The sequence below is a fragment of the Salmo salar genome, chromosome 15, assembly GCF_965601325.2.
Source record: "Salmo salar chromosome 15, fSalSal1, whole genome shotgun sequence".
Lineage (NCBI taxonomy): Eukaryota > Metazoa > Chordata > Actinopteri > Salmoniformes > Salmonidae > Salmo > Salmo salar.
The window spans coordinates 74738661-74762495 of record NC_138305.1 but is presented as its reverse complement, the minus strand read 5'-3'; the positions used below and the strand labels follow the sequence as shown (position 1 = coordinate 74762495).

The 23835-nt window shown below is 41.5% G+C and overlaps 1 protein-coding gene and 1 long non-coding RNA gene across 3 annotated transcripts in view; one reads left to right on the top strand and one right to left on the bottom strand.

Annotated features, from left to right (window-relative positions):
- The window catches only part of LOC106572215 (voltage-gated potassium channel subunit beta-2), a 111414-nt gene that overhangs the window by 29652 nt on the left and 57927 nt on the right, over positions 1–23835 (top strand). The window lies entirely within an intron of this gene.
- Positions 4485–7173, bottom strand: LOC145860844 (uncharacterized). The gene is made up of 3 exons (XR_014380564.1): positions 5533–7173; positions 5004–5091; positions 4485–4865 (listed from the first exon to the last, which is right to left on the bottom strand). It is a non-coding gene; the product is annotated as an uncharacterized LOC145860844 (long non-coding RNA).

Here is a 23835-nt window from a genome sequence, read left to right as displayed (position 1 = left end):
ATCTCATTCCTGAGCGGTATGACAGCTGCGTGGTCCCATGGTGTTTATACTTGCGTACTGTTGTTTGTACAGATGAACGTGGTACCTTCAGGTGTTTGGAAATTGCTCCCGAGGATGAACCAGACTTGTAGAGGTCCACAATTTTTTTCCTGAGGTATTGGCTGATTTATTTTGATTTTCCCATGATGTCAAGGAAAGAGGCACTGAGTTTGAAGGTAGGCCTTGAAATACATCCACAGGTACGCCTCCAATTGACTCAAATGATGTCAATTAGCCTATCAGAAGCTTCTAAAGCCATGACATCCTTTTCTGGAATTTTCCAAGCTGTTTAAAGGCACAGTCAACTTAGTGTATGTAAACTTCTGACCCACTGGAATTGTGATACAATGAATTATAAGTGAAATGATCTGTCTGTAAACAATTGTTGGAAAAATGACTTGTGTCATGCACAAAGTAGATGTCCTAACCGACTTGCTAAAACTACAGTTTGTTAACAAGAAATTTGTGGAGTGTTTGAAAAACAAGTTTTAATGACTCCAACATAAGTGTATGAAAACTTCCAACTTCAACTGTACATGTCTTAACAAAAGATTGCACTATGCAAGTAACCATTTCAATAGAATGTCACTGTGACAACTGTTGATAGACGTAGCTGGTAAATTGGCTCTGGCTATGTACTCTGATTTCAGAGCGCTTTCATCTGAGTGTGAGTGTGAGTGCAGAATGCAGAATAACTGAAGAATTTACGAATGCTCAACACTCATTGAATATGGCCGGTGTCAGTAAACGTTGGCAAAAAAATGTGAATTGTTGCCAGCAGCAGAGTTGCAGTCACCAACGCTCTGGATAAAATAAAAACAGCCTAACCAGCTCTGCTAGGGCGAGTAAAATTGTCAAAGTGAAATGTTCTCTCATTTGTGTCTGGAAGTAGCTAGCAAGCTAGCCAACGTTAGCCAGTTAGCTTAGGTGCTTGACTGCTGTTAGGACAGAACACTCTGCTCAACCCTTAAAGAGATGGGTGGAGCTAAAGCTTAAGAGGGTGTGAACAATGCTGAATGGGTGTAGACAAAGAAGAGCTCTCCAGTATGTACAAAAACATTCAAATGCCATTTTCTCAAAAGTGAGGTTACAAGTTTATCAACTTTCAAAGCAGAATTACTTTCCCATTGTTCCTCAAATGCAGTGTATGATATATCATTTTGTAGCTATGTCTCTGCTTTCATCCAATGTAAAAAAACACCATTTCAAATTTTGCAATGTAAGACCGAATCAAGGTGGTCATTCACACGCCTATACATTTCAGCTGTTTCAGAAACATTGTTCTGCTATTAGTATTTTTACTGTATGAATGTTGGGCTCAACAAGACAATTCTGTTTACACTGGCCATCTTAGAGCGGGGAAACTGTCCGGCATTACAGTAATGTCTCTCGAGAATTGATACCTTTCGAGAATCTCTCAAAACACTCTGTATTTTCAAGTATTGTGGAGGCAGCACCACGCTATGGATAGGCTTGTCATCGGCAGAGACCGGGGGAGTTTATCAGGATAAAAATACATATGAAATTAGCAAAGCCCAGGTAAAAGGTTCGTCTTCTGAATACATAACCCTGGGATAGAGTTTTTTTTTTTCAGCTGTACAATTACACAAATTTGTAAGCCAAAGACACACCAGAATGGCTTTCCAAGAGGTGTAATTGCTGCCAAAGGTGCTTCTACCAAGTATTAACTCTGAGGTGTGAAGTCATACACAATCAAGACAACTTCATTTTTAGATTTTTTATTAATAAATATTTTTTATATAATGTTTCTTTCACTTTGAAAATGTGGTGTAGGTTGTGTAGATAAGTAGGGAAACAGTCTAATTAGATCCCTTTTTAGATTTCAGCCAGCAAAATGTGAAAACTGTGCAAGAGGTGTTATTCCACTAGGCACTATTTTGTAGAATGGATATGATTGTCTGTTGTGAAGGGAATTGAGTCAGTTATAACTATAATATTTAGATTTGCAACATTAATGACCATATCACCTCAAATTTACTCAATTATTTGATGTTTCTTCGAAGTGATATGTATACAAACGTGAAACATTCACAACCATTGTTCTATGGTAAGCAGTGGCAAACGATAGCTGAAGTAGGCAATGGGTATTTTAACGAATCAGAAAGAAGGATGACTAAATAAAAAATGAATGTGAATCTAAAAATAGTGAACTTGTCTTTTAAAATAGCATTCCACAGGGCCAGGGTAATGTAAACACACGGTTGAACATGAGAGCTACATACAGGGTCTCATTGTAAACATTTTACACAGCATTTCTTCACATTTCAATGGCCAAAAGCATTGCCCTGTGCATTTGCTGTTGATGTTTGTATGTTGACACATGGTGTTACAATGTAGTTCTCCAAAGACGGACATGTCTGAAAGTTGATTTGATTAAAAGGCTAGCGACCCTCTCTCTCTCTGTCTGTCTATTTTTTGACAATCCCACAATCCCAAGTTAGTGGACAGCTTTAGATAATTGGGTGCTGGCCAGTTCTCAAGAGAGTTGTCACTCAACTTGCCTCTCACTCCCTCCTGCCGCGGCTGGAGGTGGCATAATGCTATGCCCTCCTCTTCCCCCCAACATTCTCTTTGCATGCCACTGAACCCACACACGTTTCTCCTGCCACCAGAGAGTTTCTGACAGTGCCACGCTCGAGTAACACCACACGTTTCACCTTGCTTACTGGACCACACCCACCCCGGAAGAGCCCCTATATCAGTTTTAAATGGCGCCCTTGTGTTTGTGTCTCTTACACAATGGGGCGAGGGGAGAGGTGGCGGTGCTGGTGGAGGGGATTGCCTGCCAGCTCTGATTACAGGCCGTGATGCATGGGGCTGGGGGTGTTTTTGTCCTGTCACCCACTCAAAGCAGAGGAACAGGTGCTATTTAAAGCCACTGCTTTGTCCCACTCCCCTCCGCCTCGCCTCAGGGGCTCAGTGGCCACACACAGCACCAGCACTGCACTCTCTGCATCCGTACAGTCCGTCTGTCCTGTCTGTCCGTTTGACGACACTGCTTCGGGTGGCAAACCTATACTGTCTCTGACCGGGGTGGGCACTGGCAGTGCTGCCTGGGCATGTTTGGCACACACAAAAGCAGCCTGAGCGAGGTGCGGGGTGGGCACGGGCATGGAGGGGCCGGACGTCGTATGAGCCGCCAACAGAGTGTCCCTGACCACCAGATGCCCAAGCCGGGTGGCAATGGAGCTGGCAGCGGTGGTGGCGTCAGTAGTGGCGGGCAGGGGCCTCCTGTAGCCAGCATGAGACGGAGCAGCAGCGTTAGCAGTGGCGGAGGCAACACCGGCAACTCCGGCACGGGTAAGATGCTGTCCTTGTCGTCGATGAGTGAGAGCGTGCGCAGTGGCCTTAGCTGCTTCCTGTCGGAGCAAGTTCTGGATAATGAGGAGCGGCAGCAGCGCAGCGACCAGCTGGCCGAGATGCAGCGGCTGAGGGAAGTACGTGCCGCTGCCCAGCTCAAGAACCTGGAGGACTTTCTGAAGATGAATGCTGTGTCCCTGCGGGAGTGTGTGTCCTACACCACCGGGATGAGGTACAGGTAAGGGCTAAGTGGGAAGTGGGATGGGAGGCTGGCATGAGCCACAGGTTAGCGATGAGGTAGAGATGAGGTACAGTCCTAACACATCTTTAGTAAACCAGCACCTAAGGAAATACGATCTATTTAGCTCTCCTCAACTGGGCTAAAGGCCTTAGGCAGGCATAATATTGAGGTTGAAGTTCTCAAAGGTTTGGCAAGATAAGTGCTAAAGTTTAGCAATGAGATTGGGATGAGTTTCAGGTAAAAGGGTGGAGATTATCCTCAACCTCAAGCCAGGCCCAAGGTATGAGATCAGAATGGTAGATTGTTCTACTGTCCATAGCAAGGCCTACTGTCCATAACGTATACAGCCTGAGAGAGAAGACAGAGGGAATCAGCCACACACTGCTGATATGACGGCAATCACAAGGAACTATTTATGAGAATGAAAGGTGGCAGTTTGCTGTGAAGGTATGATGAGTCCATCATCTCTACAGTTTGCATCCATAAATAGCCAATGGGAAGGATTATCGTGCCTGATAGCAGTAGGTCTTTATTGGAGTGTGAGCACACCGGGGTGCGGCCCAGGCTCAGCTTTTAGTCTGTTCCCCTGGATTAGAGGATTCTCTCCTGTTAAGCCTTAGGGACAGCTCTGCCATTGACAAACAACTAAATGGCCAAAACCAAGTCATTTAAAAAAATGTGATGACGTTGAATCAATGTGGAAAACTGATTGGATTTGCAAAAAGTTAACGTAAAGGAATTGAGTCTCTTTTTCACCCAACTTACATGTGTCATCCCTAACTAGACATAGGGGAGTGTCAAAAAATGTGTTGTTTTTTTACACGTTGTGTTATATTCCACTTAAATCCAATTTACAATTCTGTAAATGACTAGGAAAGACATGTAGAAAAACAATAGCCCTTTATTCAATTCATACATTGCTCTACATACAGAATCTTACATTAAACACATTTTGTACATGCTAAATATCATTCTTGAAACACCTCAAACAAGTTATTTATTATGTCAGTCAGTTAGATATGCAGTCCAGAGAGACCAACTCAGAATGTTGTACCTGGGATACAGGAGAACAGACTGAAGTTGGATAGGATATGATAAGTTGCTAACCCAGTACAGCTTGAAGAGTTTGTCAATTGCTTAGTTTAGGCCCTCATCCTCCAGGCGGATGGCAATGTTGTCATTCCTCGCAATGTTCAAATACTGGCGGGCTGCTCTGTTCAGATGGCCAAGGCACACCGCACAGAGAAGGGATGCTACTTCCAGGCTGGAAACCAAACAAACACAAAATCTCTTTACAATAAAACATGACGAGAACTAAAAAGTTGCCCAATCATTTAATTTGGTTAACATTAGCCAACTGCTAGCTTAGATACAGAACCTTAGAAGTTCTAGGAGAACTTACCTCAGATGCCAACAATGATGACACATGCAGCTCTGTTACCCGTCATGTTGCTAGCTAGCTACCAAACTGTCTAGATAAGTTCCAGTACCTTCAGAAAATTATTAATTCAAGTTATTAAAATACATTTAGTGGGACGCCTCAGAAATGTATACTTATTTAGAGAATTAACCAAGCATTGAATAGTTTACAGCATATTGAATATATTAGGCTATTATCATGGAAACATAATTCAATATTGTACATAATATTAGCAAACAGTTCAACAATAATGTATGTTGATGCTAATATTATATACAATATCTAATTATGTTCAAGTATTCATGACATTACCCTGAAGAAGATACAGTGATGCCGCAACATTGGTGTATATATATATTGAGTGTGCGACTCTATTTATTTTTATAGCTTACAGTGCATTATGGAGGAAAACAGGTTCAAATTCACTGAGACACTTAATATTTGTATAAAACAGGGCTAAAATGTTAGCCTTATCAAATGTACACCTTATTCTTATAAAGAGTGCATTTACCTTGTTCTTGTTTCTTATTCCTCCTGCTAGCTGGCTCACTCCAGGCTGTCAGTTGAACTTCCCATAGTGTGCTGCGTGTGGGTCACAGTGTGGGATCGTGGCCTAGATGCACAATGACGTCGGATCTGCAATGTGATTGGTCAATAATCAAGCACATTTAGCGTGTGTTGTATGGTTTTCAGCTTTTAACACATTAATTGCAGGAAGTGACACAAAATGTGTCAGAGTAGACATTACACATAAATTGTGTTGTTCAACAACACGTTTTATATGAGTGTATACACTGGCAATGGTTACCATTCTTTACATGACAGCGGACACCAGGTTTGGGGTCAATTCGGAATTTCTGAGTTTAATTAAATTCAAATAATGTATTTGAATTGAATTTGAATTGGCCACACCTCACAGGAAGCATAATTAGAATTTTATTTGAATTGAAGCAAGTAGAATTTAATTCAAACCAATTCAACGGAGACGTGAACATCTCGTTAATTTGACAAATATTTCATCAAAATATATTAATGCAAAGAATACACATACCATTTCGAATATTAGTTTGATTACAACTCAAAGATGTCAAACAGTATTTGTCTTTGTCATGAGATGTTACAGATGTCGGGTCTTAATATGACCAATTTTGTCACAGGAGGAAAATAATCCTGCGCAGGAGGATTTGAAAGGATATTTAATATTTAGAATCGCCGCCAGGGGGCAGCTGGGAGTGGTGTTTGTAGGATATACAATAACTTAGACTGGAGGTCTACTGTGTGTCAGTTCAAGTAGCCTATGTAAGCTACGTGCAGGCTACAGCGCGTCTCGTGTGAATTCGTATGTGGATTGTAATAAATTGACAATATTTGTAGGGGGTAGATACATTTTTTGTTAGGGTAAATCCATGTTTTTAGATGAATTATTTTATCATATGTTCAAGGCAAGCATTAGGTAAAATGTATTTATGTTTATCTCAGCACCAGCAGCTGCTGACAACGGCACACATATGCTAGTGTAGGCATGGGTTTGAATCCGACCCATTTCTGACCTTAGAATTTTTGGAGGAACTAGTACTTTTCTACTTACACTCTTTGGGCTGTACTTGTACTCTTACTCAAGTAATTTCTGAGGATTTTTGTTGTTCTTTGGTTCTCAGTCAGACACAATCTAAGGTAAGTTGCGCTTTAATTACCTTCTGCCTTTGTAGTATTTGTAAAATATAATTCTGCTGTTGAAATTGTGTTTTGAGGAGTGCAAATCAAATGACTAGTTAGCTAGCGTTGGCTAACCCAGAATCTGAGAAAAAGTTTCATATCCGTTTTTTAGCTCCCCATATGATCTCTGTTTGTCTAGCCACCTTGTCATTGGCATAAAGAGTGAACAGATTAATTAGATGTGTGTGGCAATAGCTAGTTACTTATAGGTTGCCACTAAATAAACTGGCTAAGCTAGCTAGCTACCGTAGCTGCAGTGTCAACCATAATCTAGCTAACGTTAGCTAGCTACAACGGGTCAGTCCACCGCAGCATCCTCCCATGCATTGCTCTCTTTCACTCTCTCTCTCTGTGTGTGTGTGTGTGTGTCTAAATGTCACTCTGTTTTTATGGGTCTATAAGCACCTCTGTCAGTGTATCATCTTAGTAAACTCTTTTTGTGCCATATACAAGAAATTATGTTTTTTTTGTCTTTTTATTGACAGCTTGTAAAGGCACAACCAAGGGGGAGGAGAATAGAATAGAAAATACCCTTCAAAGTGGAAAGGAAAGAGAAGGAGGATGAAGGCTAAATCCGGTTTTGTCTAGAAAGGACACAGCTTTTGTCAAAAATGTACTTTTCGTAACCAGTTAGTAGATATACATAGCAGGTTAGGAGGAGTATGTTAAGGTTAGAAAAAGGATTAGGGTTAGCTAGAATGCAAAAAATAAAAATGTATTGACATCAATTTAATTCCATGGTAAAATGTGTCTGATTTGCATACAGTACCAGTCAAAAGTATGGACACACCTACTCATTCAAGGATTTGTCTTTATTTTTACTATTTTCTACATTGTAGAATAATAGTGAAGACATAAACTATGAAATAACACATATGGAATCATGTAGTAACCAAAAAAAGTGTTAAACAAATCAAAATATATTTTAGATTTTAGATTCTTCAATGTAGCCACCCATTGCCTTGATGACAGCTTTGCACACTCTTGGCATTCTCTCAACCAGCTTCACCTGGAATGCTTTTCCAACAGTCTTGAAGGAGTTCCCACATAAGCTGAGAACTTGTTGGCTGCTCTTCCTTCACTCTGCGGTCCAACTCATCCCAAACCATCTCAATTGGGTTGAGTTCGGGTGATTGTGGAGGCCAGGTCAGCTGATGCAGCACACCACCACTCTCCTTCTTGGTCAAATAGCCGTTACATAGCCTGAAGGTATGTTGGGTCATTGTCCTGTTGAAAAACAAATGATAGCCCCACTAAGCGCAAACCAGATGGGATGGAGTATCGCTGCAGAATTATGTGGTAGCCGTGCGGTTAAGTGTGCCTTGAATTCAAATAAATCACTGACAGTGTCACCAGCAATGCACCCCCACACCATCACACCTCCTACTCCATGCTTCACGGTGGGAACCAGATACTCTGCATCTCACGGTTGAAACTAAAAATGTCAAATTTGGACTAATCAGACCAAAGGACAGATTTCCATCTATCTAATGTTTATTGCTCGTGTTTCTTGGCCCGAGCAAGTCTCTTCTTCTTATTGGTGTCCTTTCATAGTGGTTTCATTGCAGCAATATGACTATGACATGACATGGCCAACTGACATTTACTCCTGAGGTGCTGACCTGTTGCACCCCGACAACTACTGTGATTATTATTATTTGACCATGCTGGTCATTTATGAACATTTGAACATCTTGGCCATGTTCTGTTATAATCTCCACCCGGCACAGCCAGAAGAGGACTGGCCACCCCTCATAGCCTGGTTCCTCTAGGTTTCTTCCTAGGTTTTGGCCTTTCTAGGGAGTTTTTCCTAGCCACCGTGCTTCTACACCTGCATTGCTTGCTGTTTGGGGTTTTAGGCTGGGTTTCTGTACAGCACTTTGAGATATCAGCTGATCTAAGAAGGGCTATATAAATACATTTGATTTGATTTGATGAAGGCCTGATTCATGCCGTCTCCTCTGAACAGTTGATGTTGAGAAGTGTGTGTTACTTGAACTCTATGAAGCTTTCATTTGGGCTGCAATTTCTGAGGCTGGTAACTCTAATGAACTTATCCTCTGCAGCAGAGGTAACTCTGGGTCTTCCTTTCCTGTGGTGGTCCTCATGAGAGCCAGTTTCATCAAAGTGCTTGATGGTTTTTGCGACTGCACTTGAAGAAACTTTCAAAGTTCTTGAAATTTTCCGTATTAACTGACCTTAATGTCTTAAAGTAACGATGGATTGTCATTTCTCTTTGCTTATTTGAGCTGTTCTTGCCATAATATGGACTTGGCCTTTTACCAAATAGGGCTATCTTCTGTAAACCACCCCTACCTTGTCACAACACAACTGATTGGCTCAAACGCATTAAGAAGGAAATTCCACATATTTATATTTTAACAAGGTACACCTGTTAATTGAAATGTATTCCAGGTGACTACCTCATGAAGCTGGTTGAGAGAATGCCAAGAGTGTGCAAAGCTGTCATCAAGGCAATGGGTGGTTGCTTTGGTTACTACATGTTTCCATATTTATTATTTCATAGTTTTGATATCTTCACTATTATTCTACAATCTAGAAAATAGTAAAAACAAAGAAAAACTCTTGAATGAGTTGGTGTGTCCAAACTTTACTGGTACTGTACTAGTAACATGATTGATAGTGAAATTTCGGTATTGATTGTTGTTTGACTTACCTGTTCATTGAGTGAAAAATGTAACATCACACTTGGTGTAAATCTTTTTAGTATGCTTTCACCATCACATGTACTTGAAATTATATCTTGAAATAAATTTGCAATAATGCTATTCAAATTGTAAAATCATTCCAATGTCTCGAGTACCATATACCTTTATGATATTGTGCACATTGATAGATATTAATTCAACATTGAATGACCGTCATTGAAACTGTACAGCCTATGGACTTTGTTTGACGTCAGTCTTCATTGAAGAGTACCTGTGCTGGGGGACATCTGCAAGATGGTGCTGGCAGGCTTTAATAATAAATGAATGTCAAATCAATTGCACTAAGTTGTTCTGTCACAGTTTACCATAAGGTGTAAAAACTAAATTTGTAGCTAGTACTTAACTACTTTTCTGAGTGGATACTTTTTTACTCTTACTTGAGTAGTTTCTTTAGAAGGCAAATTTTACTTGAGTAAATTACAATCTAAGTAACAGTACTTTTATTTAGGTACGGATTTTCATTACTCTACCCACTTCCGCAAATTATACATAGCCTTACTATAAAACGTGGGCGAGCATCCACACTGGAGGCCTACATCTGTCAATCAACTGATGGCCCAAATCAATTTAACAATTTAGCCAGGGAAACACAAACAGTAGATTATTGGTTTTCACACCTTTCATTATGTGACTATTGATAGGCTAACAGTTAGCCTACAAAATGTAGCCTATTGGAATATAATTAAATAACAAGGGGCCTATTGCAACCATCGATGACACTAGATTATCGCCAACTGATGTCTCGTTAATCCATCAATATGCGCAAAATTCACCTGCACAACTGATCTCAATTCCAACCATTGTTGGTCACATCATCACCGCTCACTAAAAAATGATTTCGATGTTACCTTAGTCGCAGATCTGTAAATAATGACGAGATGCTCATTGCTCCACCCTAACAACGGTAGTCGTCCCAAAGGCAGGAATGCAGGTGACAAGCTTAGGCCTGCATATTAAGACCATAGAAACACATTGGGCTTATTCTGGACTTATTTTGGCGAGAGTGAGCCCTCTCGCTTCGCCTCTTCCTCTCTAACTTAGTGCTGCTTGCATACAAAGTCTGTCAAGATATGTTGGTATTGTAATCGAAACAATTTAGTCCTTTTTGAACAGGCTAGAAATAAAGTATTTCCTCATTTACCACGACCAATCTGTAACAATTTATCCGACACTTCGTATGAATGGAATGTTGCTGTACTTTTATAATTTTATTTATTTACTATTTATGTTATCCAAAAGTGCCTGGTATGGTCATTTCTTATTGAGATCGGGAGTAAAATAATCCTGGACTGTCCATATTTGAAATGTGTTAATACATCAAGTCAAATGGGAGATTGCGTTATTTGTACCAGAAGGGCTTGGGCCGGAATAGAACCCACACCGACACAGTATCATATTTACACTTTGTAGTCATTTTTGACAGAAGAATACATGTTTCTGTCTCATATCAATGCCACAAAGGCTTCTTTCTTACTGAGAAGTTGGTTTTTAGGGGAAGTTGCTCTTTAAATTCTACCTTCTTTGATTCAAATTCAATTCAGATTCTGCTTCCTGTGGGCTGTGGCCAATTCAAATTATGCTGAAAAAAAATATTAACGCAACATCTAAAGTGTTGGTCCCATGTTTCATGAGCTGAAAAAAAAAGATCCCAGAAATGTTCCATTCGCACAAAAAGCTTATTTCTCTCAAATGCTGTACACAAATTTGTTTACATCCCTGTAGTGAGCATTTCTCCTTTGCCAAGATAGTCCAACCACCTGACAGGTGTGGCATATCAAGAAGCTGATTAAACAGCATGATCATTATGTCGTGCAGCTTTGTCACACAACACAATGCCACAGATGTCTCAAGTTTTGAGGGACCATGCAATTGGCATGCTGACTGCAGGAATGTCCACCAGAGCTGTTCCCAGATAATTGAATGTTAATTTCTCTACCATAAACCGCCTCCAATGTCATTTTAGAGAATTTGGCAATACGTCCAAACGGACCAAAAAACGCAGAAGATGTGTAACCACACCAACCCAGAACCTCCACATCCAGCTTCTTCACCTGCGTGATTGCTTGAGACCAGCCACCCGGACAGGTGATGAAACTGAGGAGTATTTCTGTCTGTAATAAAGCACTTCAGTGGGGAAAACCTCATTCTGATTGGCTGGGCTTGGCTCCCCAGTGGGTGGGCCTGGCTCCCAAGTGGGTGGGCCTATGCCCTCCCAGGCACACCCATGCCTGTGCCCCTGCCCAGTCTTGCGAAATCCATGGATTAGGGCCTAATGAATTTATGTCAATTGACTGATTTCCTTATTTGAACTGTAACACAGTAAAATCTTGAAATTGTTGCATTTTGCATTTATATTTTTGTTCAGTGAAAATTTTAATTCAAGAATTGAATTGGAATTAAAGAGGAAGCCGCAACTCAATTCAGAATAGACCCCAACCCTGGCAGACACCCTCATTATGTGGGAGGGTAAGACTGCGTACAGGACTATTATGTGAATTTACATGCCAATGTTTTGTTGAGTATAGACGGCACAGCATTGGAGCGTTGTATGGCATTATAGGATAGGATACAAATAAACCAAACCCACTGTGGAAATCGGGTGAACTTGCCTCAGTGCAGCTGAACTTGCTTCAGGGTGCGTTCCTCTGCCCACGCGTTGCTGATGCCTGCCAGATCTTACAATGCCTGGATAGGTAATTTAAGTATCATATAACCACATCATATGTTATAGAAATCTGTCAGTCGATTACACAGTCGATGACATGGAACGTAACCATTGGTTGATGCATGCAATGTCTGTGCATGGGAACACGACTTCAGAGTTTCATCCAGCATTCCCTTTAGAGTTACAACCTATCCAAGTTCACTTCCTACCACTTCCCTTTGCCTTAACAGTTATATGTTTGGAGATCTGAAGATTCTGGACAGGTGTAAGCAGTGTAGTGGTGGAGCTTCCACAATATATTGCTGTCAATGTGCACATCTGCAAATTTTGGATGGGTTTAGGGCCAAGGGGGAGGGAGCAAACTGGGACCGGCTGGAGTCACATAATCACCAGAGGTGTCAGCTGACCCTATTATGTTATGAGCGTAAGATGACAAATGATCAAAAACCCATCATGTCAAGCGTTCACTAAAGCAGTGCTTCTCAATCCTGGTCCTGGGGACCCAAAGGGGTGCACATTTTTGTTTTTGCCCTAGCACTACACACCTGATTCAAATCATCAAAGCCTTTTGACGAGTTGATCATTTCAATCAGCTGTGTAGTGCTGGTGCAAAAACAAACATGTGCACCCCTTTGGGATCCCCAGGACCAGGATTGAGAACCAGTGCATTAAAGGAATGTACTCTGGGGACATCACAAGCAATGTAAACTACTTTCAGCTCTGTTCAAAATAAGAGATCAGTTACTTCAAGTGTCACTGTTCACAAGTCATTGTCGCCACACAATTGGTGATTGATCAAAAGACAGTTGCTGTTTTGACCTGAAGCCATGCAGAATAGACTCGAGGATATCACATGACTGTATGACACATGACATCCCATGATCCCCGTGACTCGTTGTCTTCTTCTGTGAGCAATCGCTTGAGTGTGACAGGTCATTGTGCTCTCGAGTTACTCAGGCCAAATTGCTTATGAAGAGGGCTCTCTGACTGACTGGAGTTTGGCCTGGCCTGTGCGTAGCACACCTGGGTTCAAATACTACTTGAAATCATTTCAAATTATTTCGCTGTGCCTGATTCAGTTTGTCTGGTGCAATGGAACCAATGCAATAGTCACAAAATGACACACCCTGCCCATCTGGCACTCCAAGCAGGCTAAAGAAAATGCATAAAGTATGTAAAATATTTCAAAAAGTATTTGAACCCAGGTCTGGTGAGTAGTTTGTTGGCCGTCCTCTGAAGTTTCCCCCCACTAAGCTATAATTACTTTCTGTTATCAACTCATCTGGGTGTAATTGGAGCTTTATCACAAGTGCTAAGTATATATCGAATGCTGTCATCGGCTCCACAATGATATGTATAATTGATGGCAGTCGTGCCTTTTTGTTTCTCCTTACTTGTGAAAGTGTGTCATGGGAAGACGCATTAAAACTTTGTTATGTGAGTACTTTCCTTCACTAAATTTTCATTATGTATTTATTTACAAAGATGTTCTGGTTTTTCCTTTTCTTGAAAGTATGTTATTTACAGTCAGACAAAGCAAAGAATGGTCAAGTCTTGATCATTGTTTTTCCTCATCATTTTTTCAATTTCTTAAGGTTTTACATTGATGGTTGTCCGATACAAAGCAGTGCTTACCAGGGCTGTGCACAGACCTTTCAGGGTCTCAAAATAAAAATGGCACCCACCGCTTGATGTTTTTTTTACTTTTATAATTCATATCTTGAAATTCCTAACATAACAAATGCCTCTGTAGCGAAAATGTTTACATTTTTGAGCATAGGCCTATTCATTTCTGCAACAACACACTGACTCATCATCACAAATTGTAAGCAAGCTAGTTACAGTGCCTCCTAAACACATGATTGACATCGTGAAAAGTTCAACTGATCATTGATGTTGATGATCGATGTAAATCTGCTAGTTAACCAGCTCAATTTCTTTTACTGATTGTGATTTCTTTAATGCTCGTATCAAATAATAACTTCATAATACAACTCACCATTTCTAAGTGATAATATATGGCTGGCTGGCCAGTAGCTTGTGCGGATATTTTAGTATGGTGGTTAGCTAAAGCAGGGTTTCCCAAACTCGGTCCTGGGCCCCCTGGGTGCACGTTTTGGTTTTTGCCCTAACACTACACAGCTGATTCAAATAATCAAAGCTTGATGATGAGTCGGTTATTTGAATCAGCTATGTATACCTTGAACTAGGGTGTAGACTACATGTGTTGCTGCTGCCCTGACACATGTGCAGCTCCCCACATCCTGCCTCTCTCTGCTGTGCGTATCAACCAACCAGACCAAATATTGATGACGTAGGCTAAATCAAGTGCTATCAAGTGTTAATAAAATGTTATGCTGCTGTGACTGTACTGATAATATTTAAACTAGGTAGCTAGCAGATATGGGCAGTATTTCTGTTACATGCATTTGAAATATGTATTTAAATTACTTCTGAGTATTTTGTAATTTGTATTACACTGGGCTGAATTACACAAATCTATGGATTTCACATGACTGAGAATACAGATATGCATCTGTTGGTCACAGATACCTTAAAAAAAAGTAGGGGCGTGGATCAGAAAACCAGTCAGAATCTAATGTGACCACCATTTGCCTCATGCAGCACGACACATCTCCTTCGCCATAGAGTTGTCCCACTCCTCTTCAATGGGTGTGCGAAGTTGCTGGATATTGGTGGAAACTGGAACACGCTGTCGTAGACATCAATCCAGAGCATCCCAAACATGCTCAACGGGTGACATGTCTGGTGAGTATGCAGACCATGGAGGAACTGGGACATTTTCAGCTTCAAGGAATTGTGTACAGATCCTTGTGGCATGGGACCATGCATTATCATGCTGAAACATGAGGTGATAGCGGCGGATGAATGGCACGACAAAATGGGCCTCAGGATCTCGTCACCATATCTCTGTGCATTCAAATTTCCATCAATAAAATTCAATTGTGTTCATTTTCCGTAACTTATGCCTGCCCATACCATAACCCCAGCCCCACCATGGGGCAACAACTTGACATCAGCAAACCGCTCGCCCACACGATGCCATTGAATTTAATTCATTTTGGGTAACAGACATATACAACAAAATGTACAATGTGGGCCCAGAGGATATCCCTTGAAAGTATTAATTAAAATGCTTGTTTCCAAAGTGTCCATACACGCTGTCTGCTATTTGCCCGGTACATTTGAAACCGGAATTCATCCATGAGAACACATTTCTCCAGCGTGCCAGTGGCCATCAAAGGTGAGAATTTGCCCACTGAAGTTGGTTACAACGCCGAACTGCAGTCAGGTCAAGACCCTGGTGAGGACAATGAGCATGCAGATGCGCTTCCCTGAGACAGTTTCTGACAGTTTGTGCAGAAATTCTTCGGTTGTGCAAACCTACAGTTTCATCGCCTGTCCGAGTGGTTGGTCTCAGACGATCCCACAGGTGAAGAATCCAGTTGTGGAGGTCCTGGGCTGGCGTGGTTACATGTGTTGCGAGGCCGGTTGGACGTACTGCCAAATTCTCAAACATTTTGTTGGAGTCGGCTCATGGTAGATAAATGAACATAATAATTATCTGGCAACAGCTCTGGTGGATATTCCTGCAGTCAGCATACCAATTGCACGTTCCCTCAAAACTTAAGACAACTGTGGCATTGTGTTGTGACTTTTATCATTATATTCTGCTCTATTTACTCTCAGATTCAAAAATGCTATTTAACATCAAACTAGACATCATGTAAAACTACAAATCTCTGCAAGCTCCTGCATGTCATGTTTAGCGGACACCTTTGCCAACAGGTATTGTGTCAATTTAAAACTTGCACAAGACAGTTCATAGAATTGTCCATTTAGAGAAATGTAGCCAATTTATTCATTACTACATTACATTTAGCTAACATTAGATGGTTAATCCAGAGATTCTTACCTTTGCCTCAATTTGGCAGTCTCCTCCAGATCATCATGGAATTTGTAGTTCTTTATGATAGCCACATTAGCAGCTAATTTGCATTTTATTTTTGGCGGGTAAATACAGACGGATATATTGATAAAAGTCACCTTGTCCTAGAGTGATTTATATGGATATCAAAAAATCACAACAGGGTAAGCCTACACGAAGCACAGTCCTTATTTTAAGTGTTTCTAAAATCCCCTAAGGGAAAAATTTATGCTGGAAAAACGATTGGAACCATTTCCCTGTTGAACTGCTAGGTTTTCTGGGCATTATGACTCATACTGTGGTACTCTATAGGCCAGATGACAATCTGTCTCTGTCATGCTGACTTCCATTGAGTACAATAATACAATTATTGTGGATAATCAGATTAATATAACAGTTTGTTTAAAATGATTACATGCTTTGCAAGAAGAACAATTTCTCTAATAATCCGGTTTACATGGACATATCTGAAATAAAGCTACCTTATGGGACTTAAATAAATGCAGAAAATCACCAATCAAAATAAATGTTCTACCACGTTTGCGAAGCCTATTTGATTTTGGATATATACATTTTGTATGTGAAAGCTATTTCAAAGATACATACTTTCACACTGGGTGTTTCTTAAAATGCATATACCGTCCTCCGAGCACGCAAATTGGAGCACAGGAGCGTATGTATGAGTCCAAATCAAAATATGCTTAACGGAGTCAGGAGGGCACTTCTCAAATGTGTACTCCATTTGTACATACTGTGTTTTAAGCATGAATCGATGCAAGCTTCAACAGAAAGTATGCACGGAAATATAATGCAACCACATAAAATATGACGCAAGATTTCTTAAAATCAATGGAGGACATTATTTGAACTGAAGCGGGAAAAAAAACCTGTGCTCGTCTGGGTACATCGACTTCAATAAAAAACCTAGGAGGCTCATGGTTCTCACCCCCTTCCATAGACTCACACAGTAATTATGACGACTTCCGGAGGACGTCCTCCAACCTACACTACGTACATGACCAAAAGTATGTGGACACATGCTCGTCGAACATCTCATTCTAAAATGATGGGCATTAATATGGAGTTGGTCCCCCTTTGCTGCTATAACAGCCTCCACTCTTCTGGGAAGTCTTTCCACTAGATGTTGGAACATTGCTGCAGGGACTTGCTTCCATTCAGCCACAAGAGCATTAGTTAGGTTGGGCACTGATGATTGGTGATTAGGCCTGGCTCGCAGTCATCCCAAAGGTGATCGATGGGGTTGAGGTCAGGACTCTGTGCAGGCCAGTAAAGTTCTTCCACAACGATCTCAAAAAACCAATTTCTGTATGGACCTTGCTTTGTGCACGGGGGCAATTTCAATAAGCATTTCTCTACGGCTGGCCATGCTTTCCTCCTGGCTACCCCAACCCCGGCCAACAGCTCCGCACCCCCTGCAGCTACTTGCCCAAGCCTCCCCAGCTTCTCCTTCACCCAAATCCAGATAGCAGATGTTCTGAAAGAGCTGCAAAACCTGGACCCATACAAATCAGCTGGGCTAGACAATCTGGACCCTCTCGTTCTAAAATTATCCACCGCCATTGTTACAACCCCTATTACCAGTCTGTTCAACCTCTTTCGTATCGTCCGAGATTCCTAAAGATTGGTAAGCTGCCGCAGTCATCCCCCTCTTCAAAGGGGGTGACACTCTAGACCCAAACTGTTACAGACCTGTATCCATCCTGCCCTGCCTTTCTAAAGTCTTCAAAAGCCAAGTTAACAAACAGATCACTGACCATTTCGAATCCCACCGTACCTTCTCCGCTGTGCAATCTGGTTTCCGAGCTGGTCACGGGTGCACCTCAGCCACACTCAAGGTACTAAACGTTATCATAACCGCCATCGATAAAAGACAGTACTGTGCAGTCGTCTTCATCGACCTGGCCAAGGCTTTCGACTCTGTCAATCACCGTATTCTTATCGGCAGACTCAACAGCCTTAGTTTCTCAAATGACTCCCTCACCTGGTTCACCAACTACTTCTCAGATAGAGTTCAGTGTGTCAAATCGGAGGGCCTGTTGTCTGGACCTCTGGCAGTCTCTACAGGGGTGCCACAGGGTTCAATTCTCGGGCCGACTCTTTTATCAACGATGTCGCTCTTGCTGCGGGTGATTCCTTGATCCACCTCTACACAGACGACACCATTCTGTATACATCTGGCCCTTTGGACACTGTGTTATCAAACCTCCAAACGAGCTTCAATGCCAAACAACACTCCTTCCGTGGCCTCCAACTGCTCTTAAACGCTAGTAAAACTAAATGCATGCTCTTCAACCGATTGCTGCCCGCACCTGACTAACATCACTACTCTGGACGGTTCTGACTTAGAATAGGTGTACAACTACAAATACCTAGGTGTCTGGCTAGACTGTAAACTCTCCTTCCAGACTCATATTAAACATCTCCAAACCAAAATTAAAACTAGAATCGGCTTCCTATTTCACAACAAAGCCTCCTTCACTCATGCTGCCAAACATACCCTCGTAAAACTGACTATCCTACCGATCCTCGACTTCGGCGATGTCATTTACAAAATAGCCTCCAACACTCTACTCAGCAAACTGGATGCAGTCTATCACAGTGCCATCCGTTTTGTCACCAAAGCCCCATATACTACCCACCACTGTGACCTGTTTGCTCTGTATGCTAGCCCTCGCTACATATTCATCGCCAGACCCACTGGCTCCAGGTCATCTATAAGTCTTTACTACGTAAAGCTCCGCCTTATCTCAGCTCACTGGTCACCATAACAACACCCATCCGTAGCACGCACTCCAGCAGGTGTATCTCACAGGTCATCCCCGAAGCCAACACCTCCTTTGGCCGCCTTTCCTTCCTGTTCTCTGCTGCCAATGACTGGAACGAATTGCAAAAATCGCTGAAGTTGGAGACTTATATCTCCCCCACTAACTTTAAGCATCAGCTATCTGAGCAGCTTATCGATCGCTGCAGCTGTACACAGCCCATCTGTAAATAGCCCATCTAACTACCTACCTCATCCCCATATTGTTTTTATTTACTTTTTTTGCTCTTTTCACACCAGTATTTCTACTTGCACATCATCATCTGCACATCTATCACTCCAGTGTTAATTTGTTAAATTGTAATTACTTCGCTACTATGGCCTAGTTATTGCCTTACCTCCTTACGCCATTTGCACACACTGTATATAGACTTTTTCTAATGTGTTATTGACTGTACATTTGTTTATTCCTGTGTAACTCTGTGTTGTTTGTGTCGCACTGCTTTGCTTTATCTTGGCCAGGTCGCAGTTGTAAATGAGAACTTGTTCTCAACTGCCCTACCTGGTTAAATAAAGGTGGAATAAAAAAAAATAAAAAATGGTCATGCTGGAACAGGAAAGGTCCTTCCCCAAACTGTTGCCACAAAGTTGGAAGCACAGAATCATCTAGAATGTCATTGTATCCTGTAGCGTTAAGATTTCACATCATTGGAACTAAGGGGCCTAACCCGAACCATGGAAAACAGCCCCAAAATCATTATTCCTCCTCCACCAAATTTTACAGTTGGCACTATGCATTGGAGCACGTAGCGTTCTCCTGGCATCTGCCAAACCCAGATTCGTCCGTCGGACTTCCAGATGGTGAAGTGTGATTCATCACTCCAGAGAACGCGTTTCCACTGCTCAAGAGTCCATGGCTCTGAGCTTGATTTTATACACCTGTCAGCAACGGTGTGGCAGAAATAGCCAAATCTACTAATTTGAAGGGGTGTCCACATACACTATATATACAGATGTATCAGAGCTCTTGCAGCATGAGAAAGACAATAGTTGAACTGTTTTGAACAAATTCATTTCTTCAAAAATTAAGGAGAAGCAGCAGGGAGAGTTATATTCTTTTCACTTTCACTTACGGTACTTAGCTAGCTAATGCAGCAAGCTAATTTAGCCTACTCCCGGCTCAAACAGAGAGGAATGCAATTTATGTAAGCTAGCTGGCTCAGGCTATCCAACACTGGAACTCTTCCGTTTTTTATTAACTTGCCACCGGGGCCCGCCCTTGTAATTGTACTGCATGATTGTAGTGGGTTTACTAGCACGTTAATGTTAGTTCTATTAGCTATGTTGACTATGACGTTAGCTAATATAGTGACAATGACATAGGCTGTGTGTAGTAGTTAGCAGCCACTCAATTAGCCAATGTCAGTTAAAGGCTCAATGCAGCCATTTTTATGTCAATATTAAATCATTTCTGGGTAACAATTAAATACTTAAAATAGCTTCTTAGCAAAGGGCCATTTCTCAAGCAATAATTTTGCTAGGACTATCTGGGAGGGGTCTGATTTGGGAGGGGAAAACTGAAAATGTGCTGTCATTGGCAGAGAGGTTTGGAACTCTCTTTCCTATTGGTCTATTAACTAATTGACCACATGGTAACCATGGTAGGCCAAAACTCCATCCCACAAAAAGAGGCTGAAATGGCAGGCAATCTTTTCAAACAGCGCTTACATTAAAAGGGCATTATCCAATTTCACAGTATTATTCCAACCATATTTTTTTTATTGTTAAATCAGTTGATTTAAGTATCAGTATCCACAGTAAACTTGTAGTAATCATTGCCGAATTACCGAACAGGCACGCAGGGCATGTGCCAAGGGGTCCTGATATCCAGTGGTCCCCCATTGATTTTGTTAGTCACTCTCGCTCAGATATCATATTAACATGTAATAAGTCGTGGCAAAATGTGTAGAAATGCAGGAAATTCGCTGTAAAACTGCTAAACAAAATTGTACTGCTAAGCAAACATATTTTTTTACCTTTTGTTAATAAAATACTTTTTCTGCTAACAGATCCCTCTGTAAGTATTCAATTATAGTTTTTATTCCCGGTGCTGAGTTAATGTGAGTTAACGTGTAGCGGCTAATTGTATAGCTAATGGGTTATGTGTTTATAGATCGAGTTATAGCAACCAGTGTGATAATGGCTGGGGTCATTTTTGCAGTTCTCCAAACAGCATTTTAGAGTTTTTAAATTGAAATTGTATAATAAGTTTAATATCGAATTATTAGTGCGCATGTAAACATACTCATTGAGAACTGGTCTGGTATATTGCAATGGCACTGTAGTCCAGCAGATGGCAGCACATTTCCACTTATGTTCCGCTGCAAATGAATACACACATACAGTAGATTCATATTGAGTTCCATTGTTTCTTAGATTGAAACTGATGTCTTTAATAACTGATGTGGAAACATTCCACAGTTTTTTTTTACCTGGAGTTGTAAACAGAGTTGTATTTGGGGGCTAACATGGTTATCTTTAGGCATCAGCTCAGTGCAGTGCTTTTACTAATCTAAAGTGTTAAATTTGTAGCATGATCTAAAGACAAGTACTTCTAATGTTGGTCTATGCTTAGAAGTGATTTGAAATGACATACAGCACTGCAGCAAGAATTGTTTAACCAACTTTGGTGAGTTTTTAAAAAGGCTATGCACCAGCAACGTCTGCCCTACCGCCTGTGACACTGATGACGAGTTATTATACAGTAACATCAAGATCCAGTTGGCCTTATTTTGTCCCAATGACTCATCATGTTGAACTTAACAATGCTGAAATCCATTATTCAACACTTGAAAAACTATTGAATTAAACGTTTCCATTGAATTTGAATAATAGTGATGATAATAATAGATTGCGTTTATTCAGTACTTTCTATAGGTGCTTCAGGCCTGCATTGTGAGTAGGTGGCAGTAATTCACCTCATCCGCGACTAATGTAATGTATGTTACTAGTCTATCTGCCTATCTACTTGTGTGTGTGTGTGTGTGTGTGTGTGTGTGTGTGTGTGTGTGTGTGTGTGTGTGTGTGTGTGTGTGTGTGTGTGTGTGTAAACACAGCAAAAAAAGGAACGTCCTCTAACTGTCGACTGTGTTTATTTAACAAACTTAACATGTGTAAATATTTGTATGAACATAACAAGATTCAACAACTGAGACATAAACTGAACAAGTTCCACAGACATGTGACTAACAAAAATGGAATAATGTGTCCCTGAAAAAATGGGGGGTCAAAATCAAATGTAACAGTCAGTATCTGGTGTGGTCACCATCTGCATTAAGTAAGTACTGCAGTGCATCTCCTCCTCATGGACTGCACCAGATTTGCCAGTTCTTGCTGTGAGATGTTACCCCACTCTTCCACCAAGGCACCTGCAAGTTCCAGGACATTTCTGGGGGGAATGGCCCTAACCCTCACCCTCCGATCCAACAGGTCCCAGACATGCTCAATGGGATTGAGATCCGGGCTCTTCGCTGGCCATGGCAGAACACTGACATTCCTGTCTTGCAGGAAATCACGCACAGAACGAGCAGTATGGCTGGTGGCATTGTAATGTTGGAGGGTCATGTCAGGATGAGCCTGCAGGAAGGGTACCACATGAGGGAGGAGGATGTCTTCCCTGTAACGCAAAGCATTGAGATTGCCTGCAATGACAACAAGCTCAGTCCGATGATGCTGTGACACACCGCCCCAGACCATGACGGACCCTCCACCTCCAAATCGATCCCACTCCAGAGTACAGGCCTCGGTGTAACGCTCATTCCTTCGACGATAAACGCGAATCCGACCATCACCTCTGGTCAGACAAAACTGTGACTCTTCAGTGGAGAGCACTTTTTGCCAGTCCTGTCTGTTCCAGCGACAGAGGTGACGTTGTTGCCGGTGATGTCTGGTGAGGACCTGCCTTACAACAGGCCTACAAGCCCTCAGTCCAGCCTCTTACATCCTATTGCGGACAGCCTGAGCACTGATGGAGGGATTGTGCATTCCTGGTGTAACTCGGGCAATTGTTGTTGCCATCCTGTACCTGTCCTGCAGGTGTGATGTTTGGATGTATCGATCCTGTGCAGGTGTTGTTACACGTGGTCTGCCATTGCGAGGACGATCAGCTGTCCGTCCTGTCTCCCTGTAGCACTGTCTTATGAGTCTCACAGTACGGACATTGCAATTTATTGCCCTGTCCACATCTGCAGTCCTCATGCCTCCTTGCAGCATGCCTAAGGCATGTTCACGCAGATGAGCAGGGACCCTGGGCATCTTTCTTTTGGTGTTTTTCAGAGTCAGTTGAAGGCCTCTTTAGTGTCCTAAGTTTTCATAACTGTGACCTTAATTGCCTACCGTCTGTAAGCTGTTAGTGTCTTAACGACCGTTCCACAGGTGTATCTTCATTAATTGTTTATGATTCATTGAGCAAGCATGGAAAACAGTGTTTAAACCCTTTACAATGAAGATCTGTGAAGTTATTTGGATTTTTACGAATTATCTTTGAAAGACAGGGTCCTGAAAAGGGGACGTTTCTTTTTTTGCTGAGTTTATATGTGCCCTCCTGTTTTGACCATCATGGTGGCAGACCTGATGAGGTCCTCCTCTTTTCTGCTCTTTAGTTAAAAGCTCCTGCTGCATTTCCCATTCTTTTTATTTCTTATTTTTTTGATGGTGGATTGGCCTCTGGGGAAAATATTCAGAATTAAATTTGGATGGATTCTCTTAGACCTTTTCTCCTATGTAACAATATACATATACACTGCTCCTCCTCCTCCAAATAGTAATGTAATGAATCAAAACATCCACATACACACTGCTCCTCCTCCACCAAATAGTCATGTAATTAATCAAAACATCTACATATACACTGCTCCTCCTCCTCCAAATAGTAATGTAATGAATCAAAACATCCACATAAAAAGCCAATAGAG